We start from the raw sequence: 17496 nt of genomic DNA, 5'->3' as shown, positions 1-17496 counted from the left end.
ACACACACACACACACACACACACACTTCATATATAGATAAAATACTTCTGGTTTATTTTCCCCCAGTGTTTTCAAAGCAAGGGTACATAACACATGCTAAAGTAAATTCATCTGTATATCAAGGTTGCATTCAATGGTTACATTTCCTTTGTAGACTAGAAAATGCTTGCATTCCACCAGTGTAATGACTGAATCAAAGTCAGTGGGACGTGTCTCTTCCCATGGATCTGTGCACAGATATGCATCACTGTCTGGAAGGATGTCAGAAAGAAAGCATAAAAGACCTTCTTATAAGCAATATTACTACACCTTGTTGATAGTGTTGACACCTATCACATTTCCTGGACAGCAGTCCTGATTTGGGCAGGTCTATCCTGTTTGGGGAGCATGAAAATGGGAAATATGCTGATAACTTACAAGACTTTTCTGTAAATGTCATAGATATCTTTAATACTACATTTACTACCTCAACCACTGATGGAGCAGCAGAATTAGTGCTACGATGAGACCATGATCCGGCATAGCCATGTTGGCTAACATCACATGATGTGCTGACCTCCACCCACGTGGAAGCCATCCCCCTCCCAGCAAATGTTCCATCACAGACACTGCCTGTTTCAACACGTCATTCATCCAGTCCATCAAATCATCTACACAGCGGAGGCAGTTTAGCATGTCAGCCTATGGCACATCTACAACCCTAAGCATTTCCTAGGAGACCGTATTGGAATGTGCCTGTCCTTCAATGACTGCCCTAAACATATGTCAAGTGGCATGGGAAGACGCATCTACAACAGGTGCAGGATGGACAGCAGGGATCCTCTGAGCACCCCTTACAACCTTCCTGTGTGGCACCTCACCCACACTTTGGTTATGGCCAGAGTCAACATGCACTGATGCTGCATTAACTACACTATCCTGACTGAACATGTCTCACCCTCCACCTGTCCAATATCTGAGGCCTCACTGGAATGGGTTGGCATAGGCCTACTGGCTGTGTCTAATGGAATTACAAGTGATGGCTGAATGTCAACCTCAGTGTCAGATTCAACATCTGCACCCCCTGACTGTGCCTCTGTTTGGCCAACGTCATCATCAGAGTCTGCCGATTCTCTGACATCAGGTGGTAAGAGTCCTACAGTACCACTGTCAGGATCACCTGTGATAATAAGCAACAAACACAGGAAAGAAATTAATGGCTACACTACTACAGGTCAATATATGCTAACAAACTAACAGTATTGCCACTATTACAGACAGTACAGCGATACACTGACACTCACATCACACATACAGCTAAAATAAATATTTCTGAGTACTGCTCATCAGTACTAAAATAAAAATGTTTGGCTTACCTTGTGCAGATGACTCCACAGTTCCTAGGAAGGCTGGTCCTGGAAGAAGTTAAGCAAAAGGTAAAGACATCATCATCACAATTAACAGTAACACAGGGGGTGAAAAAGCTTTGGCCCCTTATATGTTCATTAACAATAAATGTAACAGAAACTTGGATGGCACATCCACCCCAAGCCCATGTGCAATGATCCAGAATTTGTTTTTTACTGCATCAACTACTCCCCCCAAAAAAAAAAAAAAAATGATATACCCAAGTATTGGTGTCAGCATTTTACTATACAAGAAAAATACAATTGACATAAGTAAGCCTACCTCGAAGCTCCTCCTGGGACATACTTGTCCTTCCTGAAACAGCAGCAACAACATCAATTACATGATATTGTGAACTTTCCACTGAGCTCTCTGGATCCCTGACAGTGGATAGGAACTCTTCATTTGCTGTCAGTAGTGGCTCTGTAGCAGCCACCTGGTAGCCAGATGTCCATGGGCCACTGCAGCTGCTCTCCTCCAGGCTGATGAAATCATGTCAGTAGCTGTTTGATGCACCTGATCATATGTCATGCTGCAGCCCCCAACAGCATTCACATCTTCCACTATCTGCACCTAAATTTGCATTCTTCCAAACATATCTCCATGGCCTCTCTTAAGCAGAAAGCCACCATGTTGCCTAAATGCTTGTAGAATTACATTATTCTCAGGGTCACTGAAGGGGATTTGTTGGTATTGAGACATTTCATTTCCATAGTACTAGGTGACATAAAACAGAAAAGAAGGATAACACACATAAATGAAAGTCCTGTTTAGATATAATGCATAAGGAAGTATTTTTTTCAATATTACCACTGAAGAAAAAAATAATTCAAATGTATTCAAATATAAAAAAGGGGAAAAAAAGGATTTATGTGGTTTTAGCATATCACAGTCATACACTGGCTGGATCTAAAACTAGGGGAATAACACTAGCAAAGCAAACCTCTGTTAAAACAATTTTCTATGTGCCAACACAGACATGGAACTTGGCTCTCCCACATACCTCTCAACCTGGAAACATCAAAAATCTGGATAAATGCCCACGAAAATTAAGTACAACTGGCCAAAACTCGGGATGCTGATTAACATAAAAATTGCATAGCTCATCATGTAACCCCACCCACTCCAAAGGAATTGTGGGATACCAACATGATGATTGAAGTCACTAAATAATAATAAATAATGGCAGACATTTGAATTTCAGACTTCATAGCCCTCAGAAAATACATAATAATGTAAAACCTGTTGTTCTAGCAACTATCTGAGTGTACAGGAGCAATATTTAAAATCTCTCCCTATGTTTGGGTCTTTGTCCCACCATTATTTTTGCCTTTGTCCAGATTTCTTGCTCGGAGAGCTTGAGAGGTATGCATGCTGTGTCTCTTATTTTCTCTCTTTCACTGTATTTAACATCAGTATCTATGTGTATTTAGCATAGAGGACACCAGGGGCCACTCCCACTTTTTTGTGCATGTACATACTTTAAAGGTTACTGAATAAAAGAGAAGGTAAATGAGCTCTTGTTCTTACTGTTGGAGCAGGGTATTTTGGTAGTGTTGATCCAGGAGGATCTTAGTTTGCCCAGGAATGCCTCTGAACTGGGCATTTTGTGATCCAGTGTCACCATGTGATCCATTGTCACCATTGCTCTTCCTTCTTCTTGCTTTTCCTTTCCTTCGGCAGTGAAGTGACACTGGAATTTGGGAGGCTCTGACATCATCTTTGGAACGTTCCAACATGGAGTTCAGAGTTCCAGTCCTCTGTGTGGTGTTTCTCACATCTCCGGGCAGTCAGCACCCACTCAGTGAACAGCCAGAGAGGGTGGGACAGAGCAAAAATAATGAACTAGCCTATAGCACCCAGTCTGCTGCAGTATGTCAACAACATCCTGAGTTACGGATCTGAAAGCATCTCAGCCTCTCCAAAGAGCTGCCATGATTGCACTTAATATTTTAACAGTTCATGAAGTAACTTGTTGAACAAAGTGGGTTATTTGCACACGCTACCTAGCCCCATTCTTATTTTATATTTTTCTCAGCTCTTATCAGCTAGACAAGCTGTGGTATCTATCCATTTCAGGAGCTGTCCAGCAATTAGCTCCCCGAGATGGTTAGCATGACACGGAAGGATGACCTGAGATATCTCCACATCACAATCGTCACTGCCCTCCACAGAACTCAAAGCTTCCAGTGCAGTCTCAGACATCATTTTTGCAACTAAATAAATAGCCTCCAGCTCCTAATCAACAGTAATTTGTACTGACGAAGCTCGCTTGTGATTATTCCAACTCAGAGCCAAGGTCCAGTGTGTGAATGCACTTTGAAAGTAGCTTGATGATTGGCTAAAATGCAAAAACATGAGGGTGAAAGATTCAAAGGTTGAATGCTTAGAAGGGAAAAAAATGGAGTAAAGGTCTCTGGTAGGCTGCCACAGTGAATGGGCAATAGAAGTGGCTAGTCTGTGTGCTGGGATGCAGCACGTCGAGCTCAGCCATATGCAGAATAATGCCATTGTTAATCAGATGACGTACTTAGCAGGGAGTAAAGCAAGCTTTCTCATACAATTTACCCTTGTACACAGTTTTAATTCAACCTGATAAATCTGTTCTTCTATCAGAACAGCAGAAGTGCAGTGCAAATATTAAGTGCAGAACAGATCAATTCTAGCAAATGCAGTAACCTTTTGCAGCTGGCAGTTGATACAGTTCTTTTAACTTATTCTTTTCCAGTTTATTAGAGCTGTCAGAGAAGTTTGAGATTCTTCTGTTTCCCATTATCTACTGGTCTGACAACAATACCTCTCAACTACAGAATGCCCTTGCTTTTGCCTCCTTCTTACCCCCTCTCCCCATCTCTCATTTTTTTTCTGGTAAATCTCTGATGACTGCACTTAATGATGTCATGCCAGGCATTATTTTCACAATTCTTGTTAAGAATATACAGACACGAACACTGTTATGTTAACTTTTTTTTCATGAATCAGAGTTAAAAATTGTCTCAGATTCTGTGCCCCTATAATCTTGGCTTTGTCCAGAATGTCTGAGCAAAGAAGTTGCGAGGTATGTAAACTAATTTTTGTTGCTCTGGCATTTCAACATGAATTACCTTGTTTCCCAACTTCAGTTTCTAAAAACGTTTGCGAACTTTCACATATTAATGTAATACTGCTTTCCTGAAGCAATCTACATAGGTAATGTCTCTAGACAGAAATATATAAAATAAAATCAGACATTGTGCACAGACCTTAGACTGTTTCAGTTTGCGTATGATTGATGCAATCCTGCAAACCTGCTTCCAGTGCAGATAATAGATTTTGGTGAGAGGAATATCCTTGTGCTAAAATGGTCTTCTAAACTGATCTTTTCAACCAGCCAGGCACTTTTAAAGAAATAGATGAATTTATTAGAAGCTAGGATATGGTGATGAAGAAGTGTAAGTAATTGGAGAATTTGTGCTAACTTGAGAAGTTCTATGTCAATGACCTTAAGAGCTTTTCTTAGAGTTTGTGCAATGTCAGAGACTTCAATACCATTTTGTTTTAGAATGCAAAAAGGTGACTGAGTTATCAGCATACAGCCTCTCAAACATTTCACAAATTGTCAGTCTTAAGTTTCTGATGATCAAAGTCAAAGTCAAAGTAAACTTTATTGTCATACAGATCAACACAGAGGAAAACGTGTGTGTCACTGCACGAAATTTCGATACTCGGGCTCATACTATAAGAATTATAGTTTACAGAAGGAAGATTAATAATTTAAAAATACTGAAATAGAAATCAAAAATAAGATACTAAAAATAAACACAATAAAGTATAAAGTGTAAAGTGAGCTATGTAGATAATGACATATTGCACATAAATAATGTTTGTTTACCCATTTAGCAGGTAAGGGTATTGGTTTGTTGTTCAGCAGGCTGATAACACATAGGAAGAAGCTGTTATGGAATCTAGATGTCCTGCATCTAATGCTTCTGTAGCACTTCCTTGTTGGCAGGAGTTTGAACAGTTCATAGGCCGCATGATGTATATCCCTCAGTAGTTTTCGGACTCTGCCATACCATCTGTTTGAATATATGTCCTGTAGGGACTGAAGATTATGCAGTAGAAGAAGCACAAAGCAGTTAAATGAATGCACACTCACAGGAAATAGCGTGGTTGTGGAAACCAAGTTATCTTATATCTGATTTCAGAATCAAAAGATGCAAAACCATGTTCTTTGTCAGATTTTTCCCAAAACCGATTAGCCTTTGTATATATCCATGCACGGAACTGTGTTTTCCTTACTTCACTTTCAGCCCTATCAGCAATGGTGCACATGAAAAACCTCTCATTAGTTCAGTTTGGAGCAGGGGTGGCTGCAGTGGTGCGGTGGTTAGCATTGTTGCCTCACAGCTAGAGGTTCTCCGGTTCGAGTCTTGGCTGGGGTGCCTTCTGTGTGGAGCCTGCATGTCCTCCCTCTGGTCATGTGGGTTTCGTCCCACATTCCAAAGACATGCAGTAGGGGGACTGGACACTCTAAATTGGCCATAGTTGAGAATGTGTGTGTGAGTGAGTGGTGCTAATGAACTACCATGGCAGGGCTATACACCCGGCAGTGTAAACCTTGGCTCAAGATGATTGCCACTGTGGAAGTAAAACCCCGTTCCCATGTGCAAAATGGGAAAACGGGTTGAGGATGGATTTCAGTTCAGAGCAGATGCATTGCAAAGTCTTATCTGTAGCACTAAAGTTGCAGGAAATGCAGTTCATTTAATTTGAAAACATTTAAACATTGTTATTTGAGAGGCTGCAATTTCACCTCATGGTGCTGAGTGTCTGTGTAGAAGTACTCTGACCAGTTCTAATTGTCTATGGGAGAAATTTCAATGCAAACCATTCCTAAATAACCCTAATTACTGATATGAGTAATACACTTTCATTTTCTAACTCTATCTTTTCACAGCTAGGGTGTATGTATATATATATATATATATATATATATATATATATATATATATATATATATATATATATATATATATCCACCTACCCTGTAGTTGCGGTGGTGGTGCTGCGGTAGCGTTGTCGCCTCACAGTTAGATACTGCCCGTTCGATTCTCAGTTAGAGCGTCTTCTGTGTGGCGACATGTGTGAATGGGCATTCCTTTGTTGAAGGTTGTGCATTAGGCCTGGCAAGCCAGTACGTAAAAATCTACTGCCAATCATTAGCGGACCGGAGTTTCCGCTGTGGAGACCCCTAACTGGGAAAAGCCGAAAAAATCAATAAAAAAAACCCTGTACTCTTAACTAAAAAAGTAACACCTCATGTGGCACACAGCTATATTACAGTTTGTCTTTGAGGGAACATGGTTTATTATTTAAAATTTGTGATGTTCATTTTACTTACTTAAGCCTTTGGGTTGCTGAAGTAGTACAACAAGAACAAGTATGTGAAAACATTTTGCCTTCCAGTGTACTAAACAATGGTGACAAAAGAGTTCAGGCCTTGTAACAGCTTAATACTTTTCCCACTGTCAGAACCAGTAGATTTGTCGATACATTTCTTCACCTAAAATCAAGTGTGAACATTTTAACCATATTATTTATGGCTCCTGTCCTCATAGCCATCATAATGCTGAGAGATACGCTGGTGGTGCATGATGGCATCAGCATAAGCAAAAAAAAAAAAAATGAAAATAAAATAAAATCGGGATTTAAAGAGGCTACTTGTTAATTCATGTCACTCTATTATTTTGAGCTCAAAAGCAGTACATACCGAGGAATTCAATATAGTTGAGAGGTCTGCTGTCCCTCCCCCCAAAACAACAAGGAAATGACATTTTGCTACCAAAGAAAGGAATTAGAACTTTCAGTGAATTGCTATAACTGCTACCAAAGAAACTGTCCCAAAAACATGTGTACACATTTACCACAGGACATTAATTTTGAATAAATTGACAGTTACTTATACCTGTGGTCAGCACTCCCCTAGAGGTGTCTCGGCTATCCTAGAAGTCTAACATCCATGTGTCACTGACAATATAAGACATATACATTTCATGGAAATAACAATAGAACAGTGTAAAGAGAAACAGTTGTGGCATTTAACATTTGTGATGAAAGTTTATAAGGCTGTGCATCTGTGAAAGTAACTCACCCTGACCAAAATACCCATACCCATCAGTAAACTTCTAAAAAGTGCATACAGATAAAAGTACCATTTGATAATACATATATAAAATATTTTTCTAACTGACATCTGATTATATCCAGTATCTAACTAAAAATGCAATCATACATTATCAAAAACAGTAGTCTTCTTTGCAGATAAATGCAAAGTAATAGCAGTCTTCAACTGTGTTATCCACATAAACAAGTCTCCCCACCTTCAGGTTCCCTAGCTACATGGTTAACTTTTTATAGTGTAGATTCGAGGCTGTGTGCATGGTGAAGATAAAAATGAGGTGTGAACTCATTAGAATTGCTGAATCCTAAATTCTTGGCTCCTTGTCGCAGATGTTAACATAGTGCAGGCACTCCCTCAGTGTTTGTTGCTAATGGATTGCAGCTGTGAATGATAACTGGTGGGGAGATGAAAAACACAGCAGCAATTCAGACTCCCTTACCTCCAGTGGGTGTGGCAGCCAAGTTAGACTTACAAAGTGTAGAAGTAATTGTATCAATGTTTTAAAAGTAAGTAAGCAGCACATCTAACCTCCGCTGCATTGGTTGAAAACTGTGTATTATTGCCATTTAATATTCTCTGACATATTAAGGACAATGATACAAATTGCCTTACAGACTGTATGTCTCAGATTACTGCTGATATAAGAGAAGATTGAACAACATACAGAGATAAGACGGTGCTGAATTTCTCCAAACAATAGTCAGAAATGGCTGTGTGATCACTCGCACTACATTTGAAGTTAATACATGTACAAACAAATCTGAAGTGTACAAGTACCATATTTGTTGTTGATATTATGGATGATTTTGAACTTGCTTGTATGCACAATGATTTTCATTCTCTGCTGCAAAACTGTTTCTGTGGCAAAGAGGGATACGACACCCTTACACTTAGGTTCATTGGTGGAAGAGTTCAAATTTAGACTTATGTAAAAATCTTTCATGTGTACTAGCATAAATGTTGTAGCGTTGTTTATTTTATCGATTTCTTTTTTTCTTTTTTTTCTTTTATGCCAGTATTTGCATGGTGTGCAGCTTAGTGCAACCACAGGAAATAGATAAATGCAATAAATGTAATGTAATGTACTTCTTTGATAATCAATACACCAACTACACTTGTGAATTCCCTTTGCATGTAGCATATCTGCTAAACATGTTGATCCACACAGCATATGTGTACATCAGGGTTCATGCCCCACCTTTGCCTTTTAAGGATGATGTCTAATAAACACTGAGTGCAAGGCTAAAACAAGTTTAGCTTTGCTTTTCTCATTTGCACAATGCTTGCCATTGTGCAAACCTGGACTAGTGGCCCACACAGGAAACAGACAAAAGACCTGCAGACAAGACTTAGACATTCTAAATGTCAAAAAGGATACACTGTTGAATTTTTTGCTTTCCATTGCGCAAGATCACTTAGCTACATTGCACAGCGGTTAACACACAGAAGTTAATAATGAATAGGAAAATATCCAACTGTTATTTAACTATTCCTGTGGCAGCAGGTGTAAGTGTAGGGCTGTAATACAGATTATCCTGGGTTTTAATACAGAAAGTTCAACATATTTTTGTTGTTACAGTTCCATTTATACTAATGAACAGTAAAATATTCAAGTGTTATTTTAATATTCCTGTGGCAACAGGTGTAAGTGTAGGGCTGGCATACACATGGCCCTGGATTCTAATACAGGAAATTCTACATATTTTTACTGTTGTTCCATTTCACATTATATTAGGTATTACTTATAACAATTTAAACATAATTATAAATAACAATAATTATGCATAGCAATGGAGCTCATATGAATTATATGCATGAGGATGTATGACTGAGGTGTGATGCCCCTACACTGGCTAAGTAATCAAGGTGCCTCAATCCTCACCACTGGCAACAGTGAGGGATGCAAACAAAGGGAGGATGACAAGTACACACATGGTAAAGTACAGTTTCCCTTTAGAGCACACAGAGATCACAGTCTGTCTGGGGCTGGTTTCTCCATCTTTTTCCAGATCTCCAATAAGACTCCCCACTGGCACAGCTATAGAGTTGAGTCCTTAGCCAGGGTTCCAAGCCAAGTCCTCCCAACACTCTCTCTGTCCAACTAGTGCTTCATGTCCCTGCCCAAGTAGCTGACACACAAACACTCTGAGATTTGATTTATACACAAACCCACAACTGGAAATGGCTGGCATAGGTTTACAAGCCATGACCTTTCTGCCCAGACTATAAGGTAGTTATCACTGCCACCAGAACCCCTTATCAGCTACTTTAAGGCCCTTCCTAATGGGTGATCAATCCTACTGTGTAATGTTACTATTATCCAAATGGTAAGTGTGACCAAGAGCAAGGCTATTTAGGAGTGGTCTGTACAGAGTCACCAAATAGATATGCCAGTACGCTAAGAACTTAAATATGCCTCACAAATATCTGCCACAAAGATATGTTTAAATATATTTAATAACAAATAATGAAAGAACAAGACAAAACTCAATCAACACAGTTACTTCAGAGTTCAGAATCACAGGAAATATTTTAAAGCAACATTGCAGGACAGTCTGAAATAAATACAGAAAACATCTAAAATAAAACATCTAATCTTTACTATATTCCTATCTATATCTAAAAGATACTATGCCCTAAATAATTTACTTACAGAGCAAGATGCAGGCAGAAGTGCTGAATGAATGTTTTTAGGTCCAAGACAAGACAGAAAATGCCCAGTCTCTCTATGAGAGAGTTCTTAAGTTAATATCAAATATGACTGCTGGAAAATGGGAAACTGTGATGTCTGAAGGCTAAGAAAAATGAGAAAGTCCAACGTCTGGAAGCTGAGGAGAAGGAGAGGCAGAGGCAACATGAAAAGGAGATGCTGACTTTTCACCAAAGTCATGGAGATAATGGGGAAGGGTGTAACTGAATCCCAGAAGCAACAAAGGTCAGTAAATTTCTTCCACAATTTATAGAGAGGGATAATTTTGATAGTTTCATTCACATGTTTGAGAGGGTGTGTAAACAGTATAATGTTGACCAAGGGCTCTGGGTACAGTTCCTGACCCCCTTACTCCATGGTAAAGCTGTAACCCTAATTTCTAAATGGTCTGATACTGATTGTTTAAATTATAATGTTGTAAAGCACTGTCTTTTAGAATGTTTTAAGTTAACACCTGAAGCTTATAGGAAAAAGTTTCATGAGCATAGTTCAAGGCAGATGAAAGTGTGTGTGAATATGTTGCTGAACTAAGCACTTATTTTCATAGGTAGGTGAGTGGATGTCAAGTCACCACTTTTCTAGAGCTGGCAGACCTTTTGTTGAGGGAACAAGCCCTTAGCACTTTGGCTGAGGACATGAAAATCTGGTTAACTGATAGACAATGCGCTACTGCAGATGAGCTGGGGAAGAAGGGAGACCTATGCCTAGCAAACAGGGCATCACTGCATAGGAAAGGGACACCCAGTGTTGCTCATGTGTCTAAGGGAACCCATGGTGGGCAGCCCAGGCTGCCCCAACAGAGTCTGCCAGTAGCAGGGGAAGCCACTAGTCCAGGTGCATATCCAGGACCAAGGGTTAAATGTTTTAAATACAACCAGTGGGGCCATGTAGCATATATATGTCCATTGAGGCAAGGTGGGGAGCAAATGGTGGGAGTGCCGACAGTAGGTTGTCTTGAGACAACAAGGGTACCAAACTACCACAAGAGGTTATATCCTGTCTTAGTGAATGGGAAAGAAGCCATGGCTAAGAGAGACACAGCCTCTGACCTAACCATTGTGATGTCTGCAATGGTTACAGAGGAGCACTCCTTGCTTGGGCAGTCTACTCCAGTCAGTGCTTCAGGATGGACCCCATTCAAAATACCTTTGGGGGGTGGAAGAGGAAGCCAGCAATTAGGTGTGTTTGAGGATATCCCTGCAGCTGTGGGGGGAGGAGGAATCTGTATTTATGTTAATAACAAATGGTGAAGTAACTGTGTGGTCATTATGTCTTACTGCTCTGAGAATCTGGAGTTTCTGTTTACAAAATGTAGACCTTTTTTACATTCCTAGAGAGCTAAATGGAATCTGTATAACAGTGGTGTATAGCCCACCTACTGCTAGCACAAATGAGGCACTCACAAAATTGTACCAGTCTACCTGTGGCATGCAGAATAAACATTTTGAGTTTCCACGTGTGATAGCTGGTGATTTTAATCAGGCTGATCTAATGCCAGTAATCCCCCATTATTACCAGTATGTAAACTTTCCAACAATGGGTAGGAGTACCTTGGATAAAGTGTACGCCAATATGAAACAAGTCTACAAAGCAGTGCAGCATTCACACCTTGGTGGTTCTGATCTTCTATCTATCATGGTGGGGCCTGCTGATAAATCTGTTCTGGTTGTGACACCCCTGCACTGGCCCAGTAATCAAGGAGCCTCAATCCTCACCACTGGCAACAGTGAGGGATGTACAAAATGGGAGGATGACAAGTACACACACAGTAAAGGACAACTTCCCTTAAGAGCGCACAAAGATCACAGTCAGTCTGGGGCTGGTTTCTGCCTCTTTCTCCAGATCTCCAATAAGACTCCCTACTGGGACAGCTATAGCGTTAAGATCTAAGCCAAGTGGTCAAGCCAGAACTTCCAGCATCCTGTCTGTCCAACCAGCCCAAGTAGCTCACACACACACACACACACACACACACACACACACACACACACACACACACACACACACACACACGCACACACGCACACACTCACACATGCACATGCACACATGCACACACGCACACACTTTGAAATTTGATTTTTATATAAACACACAGACACCACTGGGGAAGACTGGCACAGGTTTACTAGCTATGACTCCTTCTGCCCAGACTATAAGATAGTTATCACTGCCACTAATCGCTACTTATCAGCTACTATAAGGCCCTTACAAATGGTGCCAGTTCTACTGTGCAATGTTACTATTATCCAAATGGTAAGTGTGACCACGAGCAAGGGTACTGGAGTGGCCTATACAGTGTCACCAAATACATATGCAAGTACTCTAAGAACTTCAATATCTCTAAACAAACCAGCCCCAATTAAAAGATTTAAATATATTTAATAATAAACAACAAAAGAACAAGACAATACTCAAACAACACAGTAACTACATTGTTCAGAATCACAGGAAATATTTTAAAACAACATTGCAGGTCAGTCTCAAATAAATACAGAAAACATCTAAACTAATCTTTACTATACTCTTAACTATATCTAAAATAAATTATTGTACCCTAGACTTACATACAGAGCATGGCAGATGCAGAAGTACTGAATGGATGTTTCTAGGTCCAAGACAAAATACAAAATGCCCAGTCTCTTTCTCTGAGAGAGTTCCTAAATTAATATTACATATTACTGCAGGGTTAGCCTGAATGACATCACTCTTTGTCACCTGTCTTCACTTCCCAGGCTAACAGAAACTAACATAATTTTAACATCTCTGTGCCAGAAGTACATATCTCTCAGAAGTTTGCAGAACCTGGAAGTCGTAAAACAATAAAACGCTTTTACATTTTGAACCCAGTAATTATTTTTGTTTCAAGACAATAGAAAAACCTCTAGCTTTAGACATTGTGTCTCTTTCACTGAAACTGAGAGATAACACAATCATAAAACAATTTCAACTTATTTTCTTGATGTTTTGTAAGTTAACTCTGTATGTTCCAGCATCTATTATTTATATTTGTTTATTTGACATTTGTTAACCAGGATAGTCCATCTGAGCAAAAGCCCTTTTTCAGTGGAGACCTGGGGAGAAAAGCTCCACAGTACAAGTAAGCAAGAAAATTTACAAAATTAAAGATGAATACAGTGAAAATTTTACAATAAAACAGTCAAGCAAATGTAGATAAAGATCCAGAGTACAATATAGTAAGAAGCATTATAACATTGAAGAAAAAACATAACAAAGAAATATACAATAAAACATTTGAATGAATTTATATAACACAGTGGGTTATCTTCAGAGTGTAATTGTACAATACATTGCAGTTAAAACACATTTGCACAGGTACATAGTTTATATACATTTTTATTATTTTCCAGTAGGGTACACTGTGGACACATCCTTGAAGCTCAGTACATAACATACAGTTCTGTGTAAATCACATCAATATTCACAAATCACATAGAATTATTTACAAAACTCCAGATAGCTGGGCTGGCAGTGTCACAGTTCTCCCCCGCCCCCGAAAACTCAAGCTAGTTTTTCAAGTGGCCCTTGAGAAATGTTGCTTGAGAGGATTGAGCCTATCTGGAAATACCTCACTCCATTCCTTGTCTTGAGAGACCATCTGCATTGGCATTACTAATCCCACTGCAGTGCTGCACTGTCGTATCATATGCTTGTATCCCTGGGCATTACCTTAGTAACTTGGCATTTTGCTGGCTGGCTCAATGTAGCCATGTTAAGGATTGTGGTCTGTAACTACAGTGAATTTCCTTCCATATAGATAAGGCTGAGGTTTCTGCAGTGCCCACACTATGGCTAGGCATTCCTTTTCTACAGTTGCATAGCATTCCTCCCTGGGTTGGAGCTTGTCACTGAGATATGCCACTGGTTGCTCTTCTCCCTCCGAGAAAACCTGGCTAAGTACAGCCCCCACCCCATGGTTTGTGGCATCCACCTGAACAACAAATTCTTTGATGTAATCTGGACTGGCTAACACAGGGGGGTCCACCCAAAGCTCCTTTAAGCTTCTGAAATGCCTGCTCATGTGCTGGGTCCACAATACCTTATCTGGCCTGTTTTTCCTTGTCAGCTCTGTGAGGGGAGCAGCTATGGTACTATAGTTGGGGACAAACTTTCTGTAGCTCCCCACTGCCCCTAAGAATGCCCTCACCTGCTTTTTGGTAACATGGGCAGGCCATGCCTGAATGGCTTCCACTTTGGCAAGTTCTAGCCTGATCTTACCACTCCCCACTCTATCTCCCAGGCAGGAGACCTCTGCCATACCCATCTGACATTTGCTGGACTTAATAGTCAACACTGCCCTATGTAGGCTACCCAGCACCTCCTTGACATGATGAAGGTGCTCTTGCCAGGAATGGCTCTAGAGGGCAATATCATCTATGTAAGCAAGGGAAAACTCTCCTGCTCCTGCTAGGATATGATCTACCAGCCTCTGGTAAGTCGCTGGAGTATTTTACATCCCAAAGGGCATCTTCATGAACTAATACAAGCCAAAAGGAATCACAAAGGCTGACCTCTCTCACTAGCACTTGGAGTCAAGAGAACCTGCCAATAACCCTTGGTAAGATCAATAGTAGTAAGATACTTAGCCCCACCCAGCTGCTCTAGGGCTTCATCTGTCCTAGGCATGGGATAAGCATTTGACTCTGTGTAACTATTTAATTTCCTGTAGTCAACACAAAACCTGGTGTTGCCATCCTTTTTTGGTACCAGCACCACTGGAGACGCCCAGGGACAGCTGAACTCCTGAATTATCTCTAGTTCCAACATTTCCTGTATCTCCTTCCTCAGAGTCTGTTTGACTCTCTCAGGCACCCTATAAGGGGCCTTGCTTAATAGGCCTCTTGGGTCCTGTATCCACATGGTGCTGCACCAGGTGGGTGCACCCTGGTTTCCCAGTGAACATGCAGTCATCCAAATTCTCCTTGAAGAAGGCCAGAGAAGTACTCTGCTAGACATGGGGAGGGACTGTATTTTGCAGACATTGAATTGTTTGAGACACAAACCGATACTGCCAACAAGTACTATTCATGTCACAGACCAGGTGAGGGCCTTGCATGCAGGTTGCGCGAGTGGAGTTAGTCTTATGGATATGCATAAACTCCATCAAGACTAGTTTGGGAATGGTTTTGTTATCCAGATACACATCACCTATGATCAGTCTGTATGACACTGAGTAAAGTGACAGGGATTTCAGCCTATCTGTATAGGATAGGTGTTGCAGAACCTGGATTTTCCTGGTCAGGAACATCTGTGGTCTCTGCAACCACTGCATGTGTTTGGCAAGGTATATGCCAAATGAGCCATTGTACTCAGTAATGGGTCTGACATGAGGGGAGTACAGGTATTCTATGGCCTCCTGGTTCCTGGATGATATACCCTTATTTGTGAAGTGGGCCATGTAGACAGCCTTCCGTACAATGTTGCCAACCTGGTGGGAAACTGTCAGGTTGCTATCAACCTTATTTCACAAGTTGTCTCGCACCTGAATGCATGTTCAGTACATTGTTATTACTGTCATAACTAGTGTGGATGACATCTACTACAACAGGGATGATGGTATATTCCCTGGCATTCAATTTGAGGTAATGCTTCTGGTACCAGTCATTAATTTGGGTAAGAGCCTCTTGGAGGATGCTCACATCACTAGGGAGATGTAAAACAGTGGCCAGCTTGCAGTCATCTGTACACCTGGTCAGCCACAGACCAATGGTTTTGTCTTGCACCTCAGAACAGTATATCCCAAACAATAGAGGACTCCAGACAGATACTTGGGGTGCACCACTCTTTAAGGGTCTACCACTAGGGGTGGCTTCAACTACTTTGACTGAGTGGGTACTATCCTTGAGCCAGTTAGCTACCCATCTGGTAACATTGAAGTTGATGCCTAGCTGCGTAGGCGTATGTGTTATGGCTGACTGGGGATTATTGTCAGAGGTTTGGGTAGGTAAATGTAGGCAGTGTGCACCATCTGCCCCTCATCCATGTGCTTGTTGACCACTTCAAAGTAGTCGACCGGGTTTAACAGGTCACATCTCCCTTTGACAATGCCAAACTGTGTTGGCTCAAGCATGTTGAAGTTGCCGATGTCCCTGTTTATAAGGTCCTCGATACTGCCTTCCATGGTCTTGCACATCTGGCTAGTTAGGCTGATGTGCATATGACTGGCTGGGTCAGTAGATGCTCCACCTTTGTGGAGAGGGAGTGACAGTGGCTGTCCTCTGTGCAGATGGGATAACACCGGTGTGCAGGCTTTGGTTGATAACAGTGTGTAATGGAGCTGAGAGCTCATGTCTGGGTTCATGTAGGATGCAGCCAGGGATGTTATCAGGTCCCAAGGGGATGTCAGTTTGTTACCCTTGAGAGGGCATTACGGATCTATTCCCTGATGATGAGGGGAGGGGTCAGGTGCTGTACATATCCTCCTTTACTGATGGGAGGACAGGAGGGGTGAGGTTTTCACCTGTCTGCAGCAGGTTGGCTATATCTATGGCATATGTGTATGTGGTGTTACTGACCACCAGTATAGAGCAGATTTGGGTGCTGCCTCTGTGATTGCAGACATATGTGACAAAGGCCTTGTGATTGGCCTTGGTGGATGTATCCAATTTGCAATCAGAGTTAGCCTTACAGTAATTCACCTGTGACCTCATATGTTTGTTCAGACAAGGGTGAGATTGCTTCCAATTTGGCACCTGCTCCTTCTTGGCCCTGTACAGCCAATATTTCCACCTATTATGGAGTTTGTGTATTGCTGCTGTCCACCACAGAGGTGTACTATACCTTGGAGGAGATGATTTTGTCCAGTCACGTATTGCTGAGTCCATACAGCTATGTAGGTGGTCATATAGATATTTGGTGTAGGCTTGGACACAAAGTCATGACACAATTAAACACTTTTCCAGTTTCAACCTAGTAATTATCATCAAACTAGTAATTATTTCTGTTTCAAGGCAATAAAACAACCTGTAGCTGTAGACATTTATATCTGTTTGCTGCACTGAAACTAAGAGTATACATTTGTAAAATAAATACAGCATATTTATCTGATATTTTGCAACTCATTTCTGTATGTTTGGTGCTTCCAGCTTCTTATTATTGCATACATGTGCACAGGTAATACTTGATATACATTTCTGTTCCTTTTCAGTATGGCACACTGTGTTTATACTCTTGCAGCTCAGTTATACCTCTCAACCTGTTAGAGCAAAACATCTG

The sequence above is a fragment of the Protopterus annectens genome, chromosome 11.part0 (assembly GCF_019279795.1).
Source record: "Protopterus annectens isolate FY-2018-M chromosome 11.part0, PAN1.0, whole genome shotgun sequence".
In the NCBI taxonomy this organism is placed as follows: Eukaryota; Metazoa; Chordata; order Ceratodontiformes; family Protopteridae; genus Protopterus; species Protopterus annectens.
This window is presented reverse-complemented; position numbering follows the sequence as displayed.